Source organism: Pinus tabuliformis, chromosome 1_2 (genome assembly GCF_031772625.1).
Source record: "Pinus tabuliformis cultivar Carrire ecotype Pingquan chromosome 1_2, CPIR1, whole genome shotgun sequence".
NCBI lineage: Eukaryota > Viridiplantae > Streptophyta > Pinopsida > Pinales > Pinaceae > Pinus > Pinus tabuliformis.
The window spans coordinates 730,154,175-730,173,163 of NC_142298.1; the positions used below are offsets into that span (position 1 = coordinate 730,154,175).

At 34.3% G+C, this 18,989-nt stretch overlaps 1 pseudogene; it reads left to right on the forward strand.

Annotated features, from left to right (window-relative positions):
• The first annotated feature begins 316 nt into the window (after positions 1-316).
• Positions 317-17,770, forward strand: LOC149207836 (small ubiquitin-related modifier 1 pseudogene; annotated as a pseudogene).
• Positions 17,771-18,989: the final 1,219 nt, after the last annotated feature.

Sequence of the window (18,989 nt, forward strand, 5' to 3'; positions counted from 1 at the left end):
TTGTTCAATTGTGTTCTTCATGTATAATTGCTGATGTTAATGAATGTGTATGGGTGTTCATTGGTATAAAGGGAACATTAATAATTCTTGGTTGCGAAACACAAACTAAGTAGGAGTAAGTGGTTAGGCGTAGTCCACGAACATAAGTATTGGTGAAAAGAAAGTGTTCAGTGGTGTCGCACCTCGCCTAGCACGATTGAAAGACTACCATAGGCTTGGGGGCGTGACACGGGAGGTCGAAATACAACTCGAAAGGAATTGGATTTAGGACTTGTTCACTCTGTGGAGAAACAATGAAATTGCAAGGCAGGCTGGTATGGATGACAGAGGGAACACCCCTCCAGCAGGGCAAGAGGATCCAAGGCCCTTGGATCAGGGAGCTCACATCAATTTGAAGGTCAAAGGCCAGGTATTTGAATTATAACCTTGATAAAAATAAAAAGAGGTCGACGATGCTTTTTGGGGCAAGGAAAGCTTTTTAATGGTATTCTGAGGGGTTTTTTTTGGGTCTAAGGTTATGAGAAGCTTTTCATAGGTTGCCAAAGCTATAAATTTTTCTGCTAACCTTTTGCCCGTAAAATTTTTTGTTTTAATATATTATTCAAATCCTTGTTATTAATTCTACCGGTTTAATATCTTAAAAAAAGGGTTTCTACCTTGCTTATATAACCATCATGAATGCCTCTGGTCGATTTAACCCCATCACTAATTTCAAGTATACAAGTACAGTAGCCTCTATTACAACTGCATGTGCATATTTACATTGTTTTCTCCATTCATAGAAGCGTCATAGAAGCGTAGCATTTTTGTTTTGCTCACGTAAATTCAAAGCTTGATCTCATATTTCGGTGACTTTCCCTTTTATTTTGGTATTCTTGGAGACTTGTGTCACATATTGTTCTTCTATTTGTTCAGGTTCCACCCAATTGTTAGCTTATTTTGATGCTTCCTATTATCACTATGTCTCAAGCATGTCTTCCCTATTCTAGGAATACTAAAATGTAGTGTAGACTGCTTTCAACACTCGTGGAAAATCCCTTGGCTTAAGAAGTTGCCGATGGTGGGTATTTATTCTGACAGTCATCAAAGACTCACACCTGATCCCAACTGCTTGAAACGGAGCATTGAATGGTGAAATTGCCCGCGAGGGTAAAACATGTCTCAGAGCGATTTCAACCTCCGTGGGTGTATGAAACACCCCTCTTTACGGGAACCAAGCTCCTATTGATTATTGTTAACTAATTGCTAAATTTTTGTCTAATTGTTGCTTTTTGTGGGCTTCTATCGAGTAATTTCACTATGATGAATCAACTAATATTACTTGTTGCATTTTATTTTGCTTTTGCTTGATAATTGGATGCCATGGAATGTCTTTTTTCTTTTTCATCTGCTAACAGTTATGTGCTTAACTCAATAATTTTATTTACCAGTAATCATCTAGAGATCCTATTCCTCAGTTTTTCTTTTCTTTGTTTCTTATTGGACCTAGATCTTACCCTTCTAGGAGATATTTCTATAGAAGGCCAAGCAAATAATTTTAGATAAGATAATTGATATATATGGGATATGAAGGGCATGCTGCTACACTCTTGAGCCTAGCAACGAGCTTTTTTAAATTTAAGGAAATAATTTGGATTTTCATGAATTTTAAGTGGGATAGATTTTAAATGGAAACTTTGTTCTCTTTTTTGTATTAAATGCTTGCTTCTAAGCTGCATAAATGTGCAAACATCTGGAAGTTTCTGAAACGCCTGAAAATGTGACCCCTTCAAAATGGAAATGTGGGGGAAACCCCATATTTATAACTTTTCTACATATGTTTTTTTTAAACTAGAACGAGAACATTTGTATCAATGAAAATATGCTTTCTGAATGCAGCAGTTACATCAAAGGAGGAACTATTTCCATTTGTTAATTCACAATCCTATTCATCTTTGGAATGCCCACTATGTCAAAAATTTTGAGTTCCTTTATGTCAAAACTATTATTCCTATATGTATATACTATATAGGCACCAAAAGAACATACAAAATTTGAAAGCATTTACAAACCAACATACTAATTCTCGAGAGGAAGGGTGACATCACCGGGTCCAAATCCACTCTTCTGAGGGGACACTGTTACATTTAGATCAGGCGAATCTTGAGCCACATTGCTAATGACATTACTTGAGAAAGTGGATTCGGACTCCGGAGGTCTGCTTATCGAGCGAAGTTTGTAGGCCTTCAATTTGTTGATGGAGACTAGAGAGTTCATCCTCAATTCTGTGCATCATAGTTCGATGTTCAACCAACAACTCCATAGCAGTGGCCATACTAGATGAGGCACAAGGCAAAGAAAGTATTCTTGGGTTAAGGGTTTCTAGATAGTGGATAGCTAGGTGAGGCAAGTCACATATGTGCATTTCAATATCCAAATTTTGTTTAATTGAACAACTACATAGGTTTATAGCTAAGCCATTTGTGGCCATAAACCAAATTATTCTTCTTGAATGTTTTGGCCTTGGTACAATTCCAACCCTTTCACAAGGTGACAGGGGATTGCAGACCTGACTTGATAAGGAGGGATTAAGGATGAGTTAATTATGATTGGTAAGCCCGAGCCAAAATTATTAGAACTAAAATCGAAATTGAGACTAGATCAAAATCAGTGAAAAAACAATAATGAAGAACTATTCCATCTGTCATGGGACTGTGCAGGTGGGCTTAGGTTCATTGAACATTGGTCTGGATTGGACTGAGTTGAAAAGGTGTTGAACTACTCGGTTGTGAATTGATTTAGGACCCTTCACTTGATAATTGCTTCAAATTGGTTGAACTTGATCCAATCTAAGTGGTTTTGATAAACTTGGTTTGAACTTTGAATGACTCTTTTTAGCACAAGGCAAGTGACCTAGTCTTCAATTTGTGAGTAAAAATGCTTTTGTTTGTGTTAATGCCTCTTGAAAAATTGAAATATTTTTATCCTTAGATTTTCTAGTTCAAGAATAGCTTGATATCCTTCTAGGCTCTTCACATGCTTTGATATGGATAGGGATCAAAGGCCCTTTGATAGGGATAATGATAGGTTTTGCCTTTGAGCAAAAGGATAGGGATCACTATAAGGAGTATTCATCGAAAGACAAACCAAAATTGAACCTTTGGCCTCTCTATTTCAAGAATGGTTTGATAGTCTTCTAGGCCCTTCATATGCTTTGAGTGACAAAGGCCTTTTTTATGTTAACCATGGTTGAGATGATAACATGATTTTGTAGTTTTAAGTCATACCATGAATTCATGCCCATAGGACAATTTTACACAAGAACCTTCGATCCCTCATTTCTCTAACACACTAATAATTCAATTTTTGCACAAGGCTTAAGCTTGGGTATGTGTTTTGATAATCCCCATGGTCCCTAATCATTGGAATGCAATAAAGTTCTGATTTTTTTTGTAAAAGCTCTTACTACCCTCCATTTTTACTCGTAGCCACAAATTGTTTTCTCCACTGATTGAGCGGAATTGGCAAGAGGAAGAATATATATGAATTGTAGTAAGGATTTTAGTAGAGATTTGGGATTTGGTAGCTAGGGCTAATGCCTTGGTGAATCATTTTCAATTTTCTTTTGAACTCTTTGGATGACCATCTTGTATAATTATTTAAGGGACCTTTGAAAGTTGATTAGGATGCCCAGAAACTTAAATATTTGACTTGAATGTATTTGAGTCCCTTACTGATCTGTCATTCAAATAGAAATGTTGGCTTTTTCTAAAACATTTGGTTTTGGTCCACTAAATTATAGTTCTAGAGGCTAAGCCAAATATTTGAAGACAATTTATCATGTAGGTTATTGATTTCTATTCCCCTACAAGATTTTGAGAAAAAAACATCAACAAAGTCCCCATTGACTGGTTGCCCAATTCACTATTCAGGAGACTGATACGTTTAGTTAATCCTTAGCCCTTGTGAGAGATGAAATAACACAAGGCCCCAACTTCCATCTCACTTAGACTATAGGAGCTGATGAGTATCCTTGTTGGGAAAATTGAAAGAGTGCAACTTGTTCAAATTTTGCTACTGTTCATTAAGAGACATTCTTTCCTTTCAGAAAATAGTTTCCATTGTTGGGCCTCAAAATAGTCCTTATTCTTACTCCATTATTCACCAATACCTTCACATTACTTCCATATTACCTTCATGTCACCTCCATTCTACCTCCACATCATTACATTTACCTCATCATTGGGTTATAACTATGCTTTTCCAAAGTTTATTAATTCTTAACATTTTAAAGTGGATTTATGGTTAAAATTTAGAAAATAATATGCTTATACTTATACCTAACAATTAGAATGAATTTGTTGATATGTGTAGGTACAAAGGAAGCTTCCAAGGCATCCTTATGTGGCACTCTATGCTCAAATTCGAATTTGAGAAGATCATGAATCTCATGGAGAAGATCATGGACCTCATGGAGGAGATCATGGAGGATAGGGTTATGTGTCACCATTGGTTGAGAAATATGTGGGTCAAAGGAGGGAATAGTGGGTCGACATTTATGAGGTTGTTATCATAGTTTTTTGTATAAATAGGAGTACCTCCTCCATTCCAAAAGAGGGGACTCTTGGAGCATGTATCCAACTTATGATGGAATAGAATAAAGCTTCATTTTACATAAATTTCCATTATATAGTTTTAGATATAAATTGTGTTAATGTAGTATATGAATTTATGGCATAGCTTGTCACTTTGTTCTTAGGAGAATTGAGCTCGCTCTAAAAGGATCAAAGGAACATTTTATTTTATAATAGATCTTATTTCATTGCTTAGATGTTTGAGGATTTGTTTGTGATTGATGAATGAGTTTTAAATTAAAATCTTATCAGCATATGAGGGAACAACCAAGGGTCTAAGTTAGGCTCTCCCTCTATTTGATTTGCATGATAATTGAAATTCATTCTTTTGCTTTTAAGTTTCAAGTGATTTCATTTCTTATGCTTATGAATGAATCTTAGTTTAGTTTGGATCAGTATATGAGGGGACAATCAAGGGACTAAGTTAGTCTCTCTCTCTATTTGAATCTGAACAATTAAATTCATTCTCTTGTCTCTATTTCAAGTTTCTTGTTTTATGTAATCAATGATTTCTTTTCAATCTATAATACTGTAGGGAAGGACATCCAGGACGTCCTCAATTAGGAGCCTCTTTCCTTGCATATTATATTGAATCATAAATTATTTAGTTAACATAGAGTTAGTTGACTACTCCTGCATATATTTTGCTGGCATCATCACAAGCTTACGAGTTTCCCTGGTTGATAATTTAATAAAAGCAATTTAAGCAATTAAATTGCCCAACATTTTGGCGTCGTTGTCGGGGATGGTGCTAAGGGATTAGGCATTAGAAATTTAATTCAGTATTAGTATTTTCTTTGGTAAAAGCTAACTCATGTTGAAAGGATGACTTGGTGACAGCAAGATCTTAGTAACTTGGGGAAGTATACATAGGCGTTAGCTTTGAATTTCATTTTTAGCTGCATATATAAATCATGATAAATAGGATGCATATATTTCAATCAATATTTTCACTATAAAGATGTTGAACTAATCCATCCATTTATGGACAGGAGATCTAGAATGATGTTCAAGCATTTGGAGGAGAGTCAAGAGAATGAGGACTACATTGAAGATTGGTTTCAAAAGGTGACTAGGCCACAACATTCTTCCATTCTTCAATGAATCCTAACATTTAATCCAAATGTGCAATTGATCTCTCACATCCTTGTAAACATTCAGATATATTTTTCAAATTTAGATGTGAGCATAGTAAGACTTTGATCCGTAAATGGCTTTATTAAAAATACTCTTCAAAATAAAAATAAAAATCTCTTTCTCAAAAGGGAGTAGGATAGAATAGGAAAATAAAACCAAGCTTGGAAAGTTTTTTTAAAAGTTTTTGATTTTTAAAATTTGATTTCATTTATTTCTTGGAAATTTTGGTGGTGCAGTAAGAGCCACCTAATTCACTAACCATTGGCAGGAAGATCTACAATCAAAGGAATATTTGTGAAGAAGGAAAACAAGTGGAGATTAGAAAGTTAAAATTTGAGGTTTGAAATCAAATTCTTCTTATATTTCTTTTCAAATTTCAGATTTCAATTACATAAAGAATCCATAAGTATGCCCTCCTCCTATGCTTTGTGTGATCTGGAGGATCAGAAAAAGGATTTCATGTTAGTATATTTTTTATTGAAAAAATCAATATTTGTTTTTCTAAATAATAAAAATAAATAAAAACACAAAAACAAAAATGAGAATAAAGTAAACAAATAAAAATTCATGGAAGCCAAGGAAACAAATCGCTGCAAATGTTATGTGTGATTATGAAAAAATAAAAGATAGTTGTGCATTGCTGTGATTTAAAAAAAAAAAAAAAAAACGAATTTCACTGTAGTTAACTGAACAGAGGCCAAATTCGGAGAGGTTAAAAACGTTATTTTTAAAATGAATTTTGTGACGAAATGAAAATGAATCTGAAAAATCTAAAACATGGGTTTTTCTCAGAACGGGGTGAATTATGTTTACGGCGGAATATTTTCGCAAAATTCGTAACCATTTGAGAGATTTTCAGGGTTCTCTGGAGTGTTATTTGTGAGGTTACGTGAAAAAAACGATTTTCAATTAAATGTAGCAAGCAACCAAGGCCATGGCCATCCATTGGCTCAGCCACAGAGCTATGGCCAGCCACCCAGTAGTTTTGCCAAGCTGCAGAGAAAAAATCAATCAATAAATTTAAAAAAATTGATAAAAAAATATATATAAAAATAAATAAATAAAATAATCTTACTACAAAGATGAGATTTTCTCCATGCTTACAATCTGCAACAAAAAAATATATATAAAAAAATCATAAACATTTCCCAAGTTTTTATAGAATAAAAATTGGTTAAAGAATCCACTTTTTAGGCAAAAAGAATGAATTCAAAATATATGAAAAATAATTTGCCAAATATTTTGGAATTCCATTTTCTAAAAAAACTTGGAAATGATAAATTCAAAAGATATGAAAAATAATTTGGCAAATATTTAGGAATTTCATTTTCCTAAGAATCTTGGAAATGATGAATTCAAAAGATATGAAAAATGATTTGGCAAATATTTCTGAATCATATTTCCTAAAAATCTTGGATTTAGATTGGCCATTTGTCAAGTTGTTATTTTAATTTTCATTTTAGAATAATTTCCAAATTCCCATTAAATTCATAAATGTGACTTGTGATTTATTGGTAAGTCATTCAAATTACATAATGGAGGTCATGAGTTCAAATCTTGTAGGGATTGGTATTTTTTAATTAATCTTCAATTTTGACACAACATTGATTAAACAACAATTTTGCCACCACATGGCAACACAACATCGACCAATATTGCACATTCACTGCCACATCCTTCAACGCGTTGACTCCTTTTTCTACTGCACAAACTCCCTCTGACATTCAAGCATTTGATATTTGTTCATGTGTAACGTTGTGGGCTGGTGATGTTATGGAATGTGGGCAAAGCACAGAAAATCACAACACGGCGAAACTTTCGACAAAGAGTAACAATTAGTTTTCATTCTGAATTTATTTTTATTTGATGCATCTGTATTAAACATCTTGCAATGATGCAGATTTTGGCAAATACAAGATCAAGGACGACATGTGAAATTCGATATCCTCGACGCAAATCATGAAACAATTTCGACTATGTTCGGGATTTGCATAATTGCAACAAAATTGAATTTTATTTACAAAAGTTACATAAGAAGGGAGTTAACTATACTCATTTCATATTTGAAAATGGATTTGTAAAAAATCATGGAATTGGGCTAACTTATACATTTGATTTTATTTAAATCTGTTTCATTGGTGTTTAATTTTTGCATAAAAAACCAAGAAGAAATTGATCACTTTTGCTTGGATATATTTATGTTTTGTGAATGCCAAGTTTTTGCAGGTTTGCGTTAATCAGATGATCATTCAAGGAGTCTAATTTGTCGACAATTGGACTTCCAACAGATCAATTTTATGATGAATCATGTGAATAAGTCCATATTCATTACAACCAATATTTTCTTCCCTTTGTAAAATTGTAAATCCCAATGAATCCTCAATGCAAGCCTTTCAGATGCCAGTATGCTTCTTTAGTTAATAAACATTCACCTCATTTCCCTTTACATTTGCCATTATATTTCTACTCCTTTTCCATTCCATGTTTTCAAATAAAACCTTGATAATTTTTCCATTCTATTTTCCTTCACAGTCATTTTCCTGTCTCTTTCACTAACTTGTAGCCCATGAATAAAGTCATTCAGCTCCCTTACAAAGCTGAGTCACCCCATTTTCCTTTTCTTCCAAATAAACCCTGCTTCAATGCAAATTTCCATCTACGGTCCTTCAAAATCATTATTTCATACTCGTGTTAGATGATGGAGAATTCCTTAAGGCCTCCCTTCTAACAAGTCTTGACCCATCGACCTCAGCACCTTATCTGGGATAAAGACTAGAGTCATTATTAGTACCTTGAAGCTTGTATGCCTTAATGACAAGCTCTCTCGCCAGCAATCATGGGAATATACCAATGTCCCTTGATCGTTGGATCTTGCAAGTGGCTCGACATCGGCTCATCTATTCGCACTTCGCAAGATGTACTTAGGTACCTTGGCACTCATTGACATTAATGGTGAGTTTGCCTTGCATTGATTAACGACATTCATCAATGGTCGATAATCCAAAAACTTCTTTCCATGTTCGACATCGACACATTTATTCACATGGAAAGATTTGTGCCATCGAGTGTTGAAGACTTGAAGACCAAAATTTTGTAGCAGATGAAGACGATTTCCTTTCATTTTTTTTCAGTTTGACTTAAGGACAAGTCAATAAATAAGGTTGGGGGGGGGAATGTAATTCTATATTTTGTATACCTTCCAAGCCTTATACATTTTCAGCCACATTTAGCAGTAGATTCCGAACATTCAGCAGAAGATCCAATAGCAGATTCAGCAACAGATGCAACAACAATAAAAGATTCACTTTTTCGATTTCATCCACCATTTTCACAACCAAGTAAAGAAGACTATGAACAACATTTTTGCAGCCACACGGGCACAACTTTCATCCATTTTTGGAAGGGTAAGTTAAGGTATGATATTTTCTAACTTTTAACCATTAAATTCCTTGAAAAGTTAGAATAATAATTTTTGGAAAAACTTCACTTCCTTTCCTCATTTCACATAACTGCCAAAACCATCCGTTTAAGGGGAAGGATACATTTACATACATACTTTGTCACATTCATATAACATCCATATTCATATATCACATTTAAAACCCACTTACCTTCAAAATATATTCACTATTACATGAGCATACAAATGGCTTTGTCAAAAGTATTTATAAGTTAATTGGATGCCAACAAAATCATGGTTGTTACACAAGAACCAACCATGATGCATTCCAACAAAAATACTCTGCAATAAAAATCACATTATCAATATGCAAAGATCATACATTAAAATTGAATGCAACAAAGAAAATATGGTTGAAACACAAGAACCAACCAAGTTGCAGTTCATAAAAAATGCTTTGCAAAAGTTAAGTAAATGATATCATGCAAAGTTTAAGCCAAGCTCAAGTATCAAAAAGTAATTTAATAGATTGCATGAGGACATGCAATATCTTCAGTTTAGGGGTATGTTGGGCCTCAAAATAGTCCTTATTCTCACTCCATTATTCACCAATACCTTCACATTACTTCCATATTACCTTCATGTCACCTCCATTCTACCTCCACATCATTACATTTACCTCATCATTGGGTTATAATTATGCTTTTCCAAAGTTTATTAATTCTTAACATTTTAAAGTGGATTTATGGTTAAAATTTAGAAAATAATATGCTTATACTTATACCTAACAATTAGAATGAGTTTGTTGATATGTGTAGGTACAAAGGAAGCTTCCAAGGCATCCTTATGTGGCACTCTATGCTCAAATTCGAATTTGAGAAGATCATGAACCTCATGGAGAAGATCATGGACCTCATGGAGGAGATCATGGAGGATAGGGTTCTGTGTCACCATTGGTTGAGAAATATGTCGGTCAAAGGAGGGAATAGTGGGTCGACATTTATGAGGTTGTTATCATAGTTTTTTTGTATAAATAAGAGTACCTCCTCCATTCCAAAAGAGGGGACTCTTGGAGCATGTATCCAACTTATGATGGAATAGAATAAAGCTTCATTTTACATAAATTTCCATTATATAGTTTTAGATATAAATTGTGTTAATGTAGTATATGAATTTATGGAATAGCTTGTCACTTTGTTCTTAGGAGAATTGAGCTCGCTCTAAAAGGATCAAAGGAACATTTTATTTCATAATAGATCTTATTTCATTGCTTAGATGTTTGAGGATTTGTTTGTGATTGATGAATGAGTTTTAAATTAAAATCTTATCAGCATATGAGGGAACAACCAAGGGTCTAAGTTAGGCTCTTCCTCTATTTGATTTGCATGATAATTGAAATTCATTCTTTTGCTTTTAAGTTTCAAGTTATTTCATTTCTTATGCTTATGAATGAATCTTAGTTTAGTTTGGATCAATATATGAGGGGACAATCAAGGGACTAAGTTAGTCTCTATCTCTATTTGAATCTGAACAATTAAATTCATTCTCTTGTCTCTATTTCAAGTTTCTTGTTTTATGTAATCAATGATTTCTTTTCAATCTATAATATTGTAGGGAAGGACAACCAGGACCTCCTCAATTAGGAGCCTCTTTCCTTGCATATTATATTGAATCATAAATTATTTAGTTAGACATAGAGTTAGTTGCCTACTCCTGCATATATTTTGTTGGCATCATCACAAGCTTACGAGTTTCCCTGGTTGATAATTTAATGAAAGCAATTTAAGCAATTAAATTGCCCAACATCCATGACACTAGGGAAGTTGGGGCCAACATTGAGATCCTCGAGCATAGCCAGAATGAAATGCCCCTCAACCCTGTTATATACTTTTTGAAAGTTAATTTTGATGAATAAAGCGTTGAGGCTTGAGAATCTGAATTACTCGAATCTTTCCCATATAGCTATAGTATTGCCCAGAATAAATCATTCCCCAATGAAGGCTATTTGTTCTAGATGTATGATCTTAGTAAAATGTGCTTGACATGCATGGCTAGGCCTTGGCTAGAATCTTGTAAGAGACATTGAGGTGGGTGATCAATCTCCAACTTGTGATAAGGTCCCTAAACTTGGGGATGAACCAAATGACACCTTTGTTTACATTGTTCCCATAATGATTGTTATATAGGTGTTTTTCTACACTTGAAGCAAGTTTGGCATGATAATGTCCTAGGATGCCTTATAAAATTCACACAAAATTATCCAATCTAGATGTGTGGGACTGCTAAAAATGTTGCAAGTGAGCAGTTTTTAGGTGATAATAGATGATTTATCCTCTGCCATATTTAGCAAGATAGTTTTCAAAAAATTTCAAATCAATGACTACTCAAACATCCTTTTTTGGTTTCAGGAACCCTGTGAGCTATATCCATACAAAGTATACATGACTACCTTTGTTACTCAATAAGGCCTAGAGATTGAAATTCCATGTTCTATTAAGAGACAAATTGTTGTTGATATCCTCCTATTTGTTGGGCCTTCCATTCAGAATACTGATTGTAGATATCTTCTTTGTAATCAATTTTGATGTCGAACATTTTCAAAACTGAATAAAGAGATGAGAATTGTTGTTGAGGAGGAAGAAGACAGGAAAATACAAGAGGTATAAGTCTTTTAAGATAGCAGAGATTGAATAATATTATTAGTAAAGAAGTAGCTAAGAAATCAAGTCAAAGGAAACGCAATATAATAATCAACAATAGGAAGAAAAAGGTAAAAGAGAGTATTATTAAACATACGAAAAATAATGATAAAGACATGAAGATTAAAAAGTTTAACTAAAATAAAATTAAAATAGAATTGATGTTGAAGGTGAGAACGAGTAAACAAGAAAATGTAACTAAAAATAATATTCTAATTAACGAAGTTTGACATTGATAATGAATGAAAATGTGAATGGAATAAATAAACCAAAAGCGTTAATCAACAAGTAAATGAGAAACACGTGGGAAAGTACAAGGGTCATAAAACATAAAGAAGTACCTAAATAACTTGAAAAAAAATATAATGAAAATAATTATGAAGAAGGGGTCAAATAATAAGAAGATAGGTAAATACTGAAAAGAGGGAGAAAGGATAGAATTGTAAAGAAAAGGGAAATAGATTAAACAAAAAAAGGAGAAGACAGAATGGTTATGGAGAAATAAGAATGAGGAAAATGATGAAGCAAAGAGATTGAAAAAATAATAAATCTATTGAACGGATAAGCAAAGTGGGAGAGGGAGGAGTGAGGAACAAAGGCAAGGGAACAAATTATGTGGGATCCTTATGGGCAGAAATGTGATAGATGGTGGGCTGCTAAGGTTGAATGAGCTTGAAGCCATCTTTGCAATTCAGGTTATTGGGATTTCTTTTGTTCTTATAGTTTGTTAGTGTGATGGTTAATTTTGGCTAAATGTGTTGGTTAAGCGTAGTTTTATTTGCATTACCAGTATGGTAATGTCTTTTAGACCATGGTAAACAAATTGTTCACTCACTATAATTGTAACAGTCCTAAGTAACTTCAACACCAAATGGAAAAACATTATCAAAACATCAATCTTTGAATCCTACAATCTACAAACATATACTGCAGAAAAATAAAAACATTGAGTACGCATATCTCAACTCTCAATCACATCTATCTTCTATGGAATATGGAAAGAAGAAAATACATCATAACAACTGAAAACCAAAAATTCGCTAACCAACACAGTGGGGTGCTGTGTGTTTTCTTTATAGAATAGGAAGGCGAAGGAAGATACAATATATCTGGTCACATGCATGAAGTGCTCAAGGTAACTCAAACAAACCCTAACCCCTATCCAATCACCTAGTGTGCTCAGCTGCATGGATCCATGTGACAGTTAAGTATACCTCAACTGGATGATGAACTGGAACATGCAAGCGTGGATCCGTGTGACAGTTAAGTATACCTCAGTTGGATGGTGAACTGGAACATGCAAGCATGGATCCCTTTCCTTATGAACTGCACCCTTGCTCAACATAACTCAAACAAACCCTAACCCTCATCCAATCACCTAGTGTGCCCAGCTGCATGGATCTGTGACAGTTAAGTATACCTCAACTGGATGATGAACTGGAACATGCAAGCATGAATCCCTTTCCTTATGAACTGCACCCTTGCTCAAGGTAACTGAAACAAACTGTAACCCTCATCCAATCACATAGTGTGCCCAGCTGCATGGATCTGTGTGACAGTTAAGTACACCTCAACTGGATGATGAACTGGAACATGCAAGCATGGATCCCTTTACTTCCGAACTGCACTCTCTACCCAAACTGGAGTTTTACCCATGCAGGTATTTGTGCCCTACCTAAGAATAGACATCTGAAAATTCATTAACAGTGAACAATGCACAAGAATAGGAGAAAAATTGTAGACCAAGTACTCAAGATTTTTCATTAATATCAAAATGTTTGGTAATTACAGTCAAACCTGAGATTCAATCTCAAGGGCTCCAACCACGTTTCACTGAAGTTTTTACACTATTGATTTCTGTCTCCTTGATAATGCTCCCTAGGCATGATCATGCATGTACATGCTGTCCACAATAGGATAGAAATGAGGTGTAACTCCTTCAATATGCCCCACGTTGTCCACAATAGGATAGAAATGAGGTGTAACTCTTTCAATGTGCCCCACATCAGAAAATGCATATTATCCATAATCGAACGTGTCACCATTACCATGGCTGCTTACCGTCATCATTATCTTATAATAACCTCTGCAAGTTGTTGTTTTCCATTGAATGAATTAAGAATACACACTCTTTCAAATGCATGTGTCTCTTCCACCAGATTGCCCTGAGATTCACTGTTCACTCGCTGATTGAGGAATCTGATCTGAGGTATTATCATTACCATGGCTGCTTGCCCTGATCAATCTCCCATAATAACCTCTACAAGTTGTTGTCTTCCATTGAATGAATTAAGTATGCACACTCTTTCAAAAGCATGGGTCTCTTCCATCAGATTTCCCTGAGATTCCCTTTTCACTCACTGCATGTGGGATCTGATCCTGCATTGGTGTACACTTCCACATTCCTCGCTCTTGAAAATTTGCAAAAGGAGGTTTGAAAGAAGTGTTTATTCTCTTGACCAAAATAGCAGACTCTCTGATCACTAGCTGATGCAAACTTTAGCTGAATTGAGATCCCCTGCAATTCATGCAAAATATAGTTTCCTAGTTTCCTTGCAAGCTTTGTTTAAGGAATGAAAAACGGATTTAGAAGAAGAAATCATCTGTGCATGTGTATGCTAAATTTTAATTTATTTTTCTGCTATTTACTGTTTTCCAGCTAGTGTGTAATGGTAGCTGTGTTCAGAATTTATATTTCTCTGTTAATTAAATTCTGCAATTGATTTATTTGATTGAAGAACACAAGGACAACGTCACCGAGGGGAGGAAAATTCATAATAACTTGTGATTACTAGGCATGGTGCATTGTTGTCATGGCTTGGGAGGTTTGCATCTGTCAAACAACTCTCAATTCAAATAGCCCTTGCAACCGTGGCAACAAAGAGTCATTAGATTCAATTTTGTAACCATGGTACTTTAAGATAGATTAACTGGATTTTTTGAAGCACCTACCACTTGAAGGGATGTGAGGAGGCATCTAGTGGACTTAGAGGGGTCCTAAAAGAATCCTTTGGTATGCAGGAGAAGTAACCCATACCTCGTTCAGATTTTACATTTTAGGTTTATTTTGCTTGAGCAATTTCTTTTTGTTAGCTCCACTGGTGGAGCCTTAAAAATAAATATTAAGGATGTGGGTCCAAAGTTTGAACTGTAGTCACTGTTGTGATGATTCTGGTTCTGTTTCTTAGAGAATTAATGCTATTCTCAACCAAAAATAATCATGGTCACTATTACTGAGTTGGTGACTTTTTCTCTTCTTGGACATTCTGAAAATTTTTATAGTTTTTTCTTGCCTTCTGTCTTTATGTGACTATCATATTTTTTGAATGGTCTGATATTAAATTAGCTAATATTATGTGTTATTTAAAATTTTTAAGGATAGTTCAGTGGAAAATGCTCCAATTTCGATCTTTTTGAAGTTTTGGAATTGTAATTTACTAATTTTGGTTATATTATTTTGTCGACCTTATTTTAATTAGGTTTCCTATTGCATCACCTACCAACTATACCTTTACGAGAAACAACCTTTGGTTTTGCTTTGAAGTGTAGGGTGATATTTTTTTGGGTTATTTTTTTCCTGGGTTGTGAAGTTGATTTGGATAGGTACTTATATTCCCTACATTCAGGTATGTTATGCTGTTAATGCCTGTGTAAGGGTGGTGTGTTCAAAGTTTAAACATTCTGACTTGATGGGAAATAACTTGAAATTACTGGTTTACAAAGACCATTCAGAGCTCTCAAGTCCCAACCAGAGAGAGTTAATGGTTCACAAAGACTATTCAGAGCTCTCAAGTCCTAAGTCCTAACAATAGAGAAGGTTGGGTTCTCAACTGCTTTGCACATCTAAGTATTGCATGAAACTGTTGCATGGTTAGATATGAGTGGAATGGGGTTTTCCATCAACTAATAGGGTTCATTGTTTCTCATGTTTGGAATCTGTGTTGGTAAACAAGGCAGGTGGCACGAATGGGGGCATAAAAATTCACTGTACAGGAAAATACGTTGCCATTAATGTGCTTCAAATGTGGGCCTGCAAAAGTGGTAGAGCAAATGCTTGCATCAAGGAGCAGAGAGTTTGACTATTGAGTAAATAGTGTTGCTCAATTTTGAATTCTTGCATGTATATGGTGTAGATGTAGCTATATTTTGACTTATCTTGTATTCTTTTGTTTCCATGACAATTGATGCATTAAGCAAGATATGTATTTGTATTTAAGGTTTGTCAAATGGTTGGGGAGGTCACTTGACATTTTGTTGAGTTTTGGTCGGTCTTATGTTCTCGCTGTTGATGTTTGTTGGAGGTACATGTTAGTTTTAATCAGTATACTATCTTTTATTGTGTGTCATATCAATATCCATATTTTTCTTGTTTTGTTTGAGAATAACTACTTTCACAGATCTGTCATTCACCTTAACCCCCTGGTCTATTAAGCAAGGTTTAAATCTCATACTAGTTTGTTTTTAATTTTTGACATCATGGTAATTAATGATTGGCATTCAAGTGTTTTTTTCTTTCTTTCTTATGTTCTTTTTTACATTAGGCGTCAAGTCCCGTCTTTTCATTTAGTTTATTAGTGTTACCTACAGAGATGACACATCTCTTCCATTCGGGGCATGGAGTGCAATACGAATTAGTATTTATTAAGCTTGACTTTCTTTTTATTGTGAAGTATGAATAGAAAGTAGGATGAACAGAAAGTTTAGAACACAACCATATTATGTTATATGTGAAACTGCATAGTAAATTGTAGAAAAAATGTGGTTGTGGTGGTGTTGATGTGAATGGGCATCATAACTGAGAGTAAATGGAAAGCTACATTTTATGTTATTCAAAAGGTTTCTATTATGATAAAATTGTTCCCTGTAAACATTGTTATTTTACTTATTTTGTTTCGTCTCTCTTCTGTCTCTTTTCCTAAGATCTTCAGTGTGAAATGTTTGGAGTATACCAAGTAACTGCTGTAGCAATGTGCAATATTTTTCAATCCCATTACCCTACTAAAAAATTGACCATGTTTTGAGTGGATATTTAAATGGGTTTAGTGAAATTTGAATACTTGATACATATATCTTTCAATATTGGAGATTAGTTGTAAAACTCTCATGGTGAGACCTAAGTGGAGGGTATTGTATGTCGTTACTCTTTCTTTATATTTGTTGTCCGAGCTGGCTTCATTTTTTAAATTCATTTCTATACCTTGAAGGATAGTGTACTCAGTGGTTGCTTTTTGTATCCTTGTTATGGTTCTCCAAGCCTTTTTTCATTTGCTTTCTTGTGCTTTTGCAAAATCTGGACCCTTTTATCCTTTTTCTCAATGCTCATATTTAGATTCCATTTTATTTTTTTATTTTTTACCCTTTCCATGAAAAATACTTTTCATCCTCTATATATAAGGTGTTCGAAATTACATATATTTTGCATTATATGGAAATCCTTCTTACCTTTGACATTGGCTGGCATCTGCAGGATGGGAATGAAGTATTTTTTAAGATTAAGCGGAGCACTCAATTGCGCAAACTTATGAATGCCTACTGTAACAGGCAATCTATTGATTTCAACTCAATAGCATTTCTGTTCGATGGACACCGCGTGAGAGGCGAGCAAACTCCTGATGAGGTATGTTTCTTTGCTTTATACAATTATTTTCCTTCTCGATATGATATTGGTGGTGTAAAAAATTTGTTCTTTGTACATTGTGTTAGCAAGCTCATTTTTTGGTGCGTGTTATTGATGGCAATAGCTTGAGATGGATTTTTTACAGTTATTTGCTTTCTCAATATAATTTGTGGTGTGAAAAAATTGGTTCTTCATACATATGTAAAGCTTATTTTTTGATGCATGTCATTGATGGCAACAGCTTGAGATGGAGGAGGGAGATGAAATTGATGCCATGCTTCACCAGACTAGCGGGATTATTTGAATGACTTTTTGACAGGGTCAATAATTGAACCAAGCAATGGTCATTTACGAGTTTCAGTATATCTATATTTTCATTTATGTTTGGCCATAACGATCATGTTTTTCAACTACGCAAAAGGTTAATTAGCAGCTCTAGGCAATGATGATGAAATATGCTTTACCAGACTGTGGGATGCTTTGATATGGTATTGGCAGAGTTAAATCTGGGTTATAACTAGTTATACTTGAAAATATGACTGGCATTCTGATGTTTATGAATTTTAGTAAACTTTTATTTTTCTCTATATTTGACAGGCCATGCGATAATGTTTTCTAATTATTCGAAAGGTAAATTAGCAGTTCTGGTCATCCTTGCCCCTTGCATATATAATGTTTTTCTTTTGCAACGAGATATACAGGCAATACTTGTACAGATAGTTTCATTTCTATGACATATTGTTATAAATTTCTATGCAAAGCTTTACATGAAGGTTTCCAGATTTTTGTTACAGACAAATGTGCATGTGATATAGGTGAAGGTCTTTAAATAGTTGGTCTCTTTAAATGGGCATTTTCTGATCCAAGGTTGACATTTTTTAAGTTGCCCATCAGCTGTAATCTTGCGAATACAGAATAGAAATACTACACTGGTTTAGTTTCGGAGTATATTTTTTCTGTGAATTTAATGGATATTCTGCAGCCCAAGTTGGTAACACCTGCAATTATGTGAATCTTCTAGAATGTCGGCATGCATATTTGGTTTATGAAAAGGACTTTTGGCACAATATTTTACAATTTTCCTTTTTTTAATAAGCTTAATATTATTTTGATAATACGCTTATTATTATCGCTTTGCAACACGCGTACCCTTCTCCAATATATGGAAATTATACATTACAATATAGCTGGCTACAATACTTTAGAATGAACCCTTTAACTTCTCCGATATATGGAAATAAATAGAGCTAGCTACAATACTTTAGAATGACCCCTTTAATTAAGTATAGTAGTTGTAGCTGGCTACAATACTTTAGAATGACCCCTTTAACTTCTCCGATATATGGAAATAATACACTGCAATAGAGCTGGCTACAATACTTTAGAATGACCCCTTTAATTAAGTATAGTAGTTGTAGCCGGGAGTTATTTATTTTGTCAAAGTTGCTTGTGAATTGCACGTAACTTTTAATTATGTAAAACGATACATTTGAGGGATTTGAACATCTATGGGGAGTATGAGA